The sequence below is a fragment of the Belonocnema kinseyi genome, chromosome 10, assembly GCF_010883055.1.
Source record: "Belonocnema kinseyi isolate 2016_QV_RU_SX_M_011 chromosome 10, B_treatae_v1, whole genome shotgun sequence".
In the NCBI taxonomy this organism is placed as follows: domain Eukaryota; kingdom Metazoa; phylum Arthropoda; class Insecta; order Hymenoptera; family Cynipidae; genus Belonocnema; species Belonocnema kinseyi.
In genome coordinates, this window is record NC_046666.1 from 78,239,772 (window position 1) to 78,242,888 (window position 3,117).

Here is a 3,117-nt window from a genome sequence, read left to right on the forward strand (position 1 = left end):
GAGCTCCAAGGAGATTATGTTGAAAAATAAAAAAAAATTTACCCAAAAAAAATTGTTTTTATACTTTATTCTAAGGACTTATTGAACTACCCTCGTATTTCGTTAGAAGTGTATGGTGTTAACTTATTATTTATATAAGGAACTGTCCTTAAATTAGGTAACGGATTATAGACCCTGTCTGAGACCCCCGCCCCTGTAATAAATCGTGAAGAAATATTTCTACCCCTTTCCCTTTTTAACTGTATGTAATTTTTAATGTAGAGAAATATTTTCCTAGTTATTGCTAGTAGAATTAGGCCGGCGTGTCCGAGAACTTCATTTTCAAAATTCCCTGACCATTCCTAGAATAATTTTTCATTTTCCTTGATCATTAACATTCAAATACTGTTCTTTCGATTTTGTAATACTTTGAACATAGAATCTTTTATATATGGAATACAGAAGTTATTTAAAATACAAATTTGAAATTTTTAAATTTATTAACGCATGGAAAAAGTTCGGGATATCATTGTTAGGTGTGCAATCGAAGTGCGTGGTACCGCGGTTGTAGGAAGAATTCTGGTGACGCGTGGTGGAATGATGACATTCAGGCTGCCCAAAATGCAAAGAAAGAAGCGTACAGGAAAACTTTGAACATCGCAGGTCTTAGCGATGAAGAAAGAAATAGACGTATAAATGATTACAGACACAAAAAGAGAATGCTCAAATTATTACTTGAGGAAAGTAAAGATACAATTAGAGCAGAAAAAGAGAAGAAAATACAAAACGACTTTGAAGGAAGCGAGAAACTGCTTTATAAAAAAATGAAGGGAAATTAAAGTACAGAAGTTGTCAACGTGAGAAATAGTAATAGGGAAATGCTATTTGATGCAGACGGGATACTAGACGCTTTCAGAGACAATTTTAGGGGACACTTCGGAGATGAAGCTGTAGCACGCCACAACTGTGATGTAGAACACGATTCGTTAGAAAATTCAGTTGAGAAAGTCTATGTAACTGAGGTTAGGGATATAATTAAGAACTTGAAAAACTGTAAGGCTGCCGGGGTAGACTTAAACACGGTGGCGAGTACATAACACATAGACTGTACGCATTGATAAATTTATGTTTTGAGATGGGATATGTCCTAGACGATTGGAAAAAAGCGATTATTGTACCAACATACAAAAGAAAGAAAGATAAAAATGACTGCAATAATTACAGAGGAATTAGCTTATTAAGCACCGTGAGTAAAATATAGTTAAAAATACTTAATCGCAGGGTAATGAAAATAACAGAAGAAAAGATTTGCAATGTGCAAAGTGGGTTTATGCCCGGAAGATCATGTACGGATCAAATATTTAGCTTGAAGCAAATCACAGAAGAAAGTTTGAGAGTTGGAAAAAAAGTTTTCTGTGCATTTGTTGACCTAGAAAAGCTTTTGACAAGGTAGATAGAAGTAAACTTTGAGAAGTCCTGAAAGAGTATGGAGTCAATGGATGGCTCCTACAACCTATAAAAACCATATATACGGGTAGAAAAGCGAGTGTAAGGATAAATGGGAATTTTAGTGACTGTTTCGATATAATTCAAGCAGTTAGACAAAGATCCGTTATGTCTTCATGATAATTTATATTATTCATGGACAAGTGTTCAAGAATGGCTCTTTTCGACGAAGAAGGTGTGGATCTGAAAAAGGAAGTGCACGTGGGTTAGCGTTCGCAGATAGTAAGGTTGTGATTGCAGAGTCAATCGAAAACTTGCAAAGAATGTTAAATAAACTGAATGCAAGCATAAAGAGCATGGGCGTCAAAATTAACGCAAATAAAATAAAAACTATAGTGTTCGACGGAAAGATTAAGAAAACGCTATGCAATATTGTATTAAATGATGAGAGAATTGATTAAATTGATAAGTTCATATACCTTGGTAGCTTATTTACTAGGGACGTAAAGACAGATTAGAAGTTAGACGCATAAACGAAGGTAATGGACTTATCAAGAAAAAGATAATAGTAAAACTAACGCGATTGACAAAGAATGGTTAGAATGTGTGAATGAGGCCCTAGTTAGAAGAAACAAAAGAAGTCATCGAAACACGATAGCCTGCATGAAAAAATGCATGGACGTAAAAGAATCTAGGGAAGTATGCCAGGACAGAAAAATATGGCGGAAAATAGTTAATAAAGAGAGTGTCAGTAGAGTGAATGACGCCTGAAACAAAATACCTTGGGCACTAATTGACTCAAGTTAGGAACCTTACATAACGACTTTGTGAGTATCTTCACTTAGGGTGATTGCTAGAGAGATTGATCAGCAACCTGGGTCGGAGCAGTGGGGCGGAACGAACGGGCTTTTTAAATAAATAACACGCGAATTCTAGATCAATCTACAAATTTCATATCCCTTCCCCACATTACTCATTTCCCCAGCGAATGTGTCACGACTACCCCGAAAAGGAAATGGCCTAATGGTGTAATTGATTTATTTTAAATAAAAAAAGTATTTTCTGCTATTAAAAATAGGGTTTAAAAAAAGATTTGAATTTTCAAACTAAAAAGATGATTTTTTAACAAAAAAGTATCATATTTTATATTTTAATTAAAAAGATGAAATTTATTTGAAAAAAAAGTATTTTCAAAGCAAAAAGGCGAATTTTCAAAAAATAAAGATTTTTTAGTCAAGAAATAAATAAAAGTTTATCAAAATTGTTAAACCTTTAAGCCAAACCAACAAAAATGAAATTTCAAACCCAGAAAATTATATTTTTACAAAAAAACAAGAATCTTTACCTCAAAAAGATTAATCTTAAAAATAGGCTTTTACACTCAAAAGTTAAAATTTCAATTAAAGAGATGAATGTGCAACAAAATAATGATTTTTTAACAAATTTATTTAACCAAATTTTTAAAGCATAAGAGTTAAACCCTCAAGTAAAGAAGATTAATTTTTAACCAAAATATGGCAATTTCGTAAAAAAAATGAAATTTCTACTAAAACAGATAATTTTTTAGATCAAAAAGATCAATTTTGATAAAAATTGAGTTTTTTATTTAAAAATATTTTAGTTGTCTTTTCACTATCAAAATATAAATTTTTAAACAAGGAATAAGTTTCGATGGAACAAATTCAATTTTTA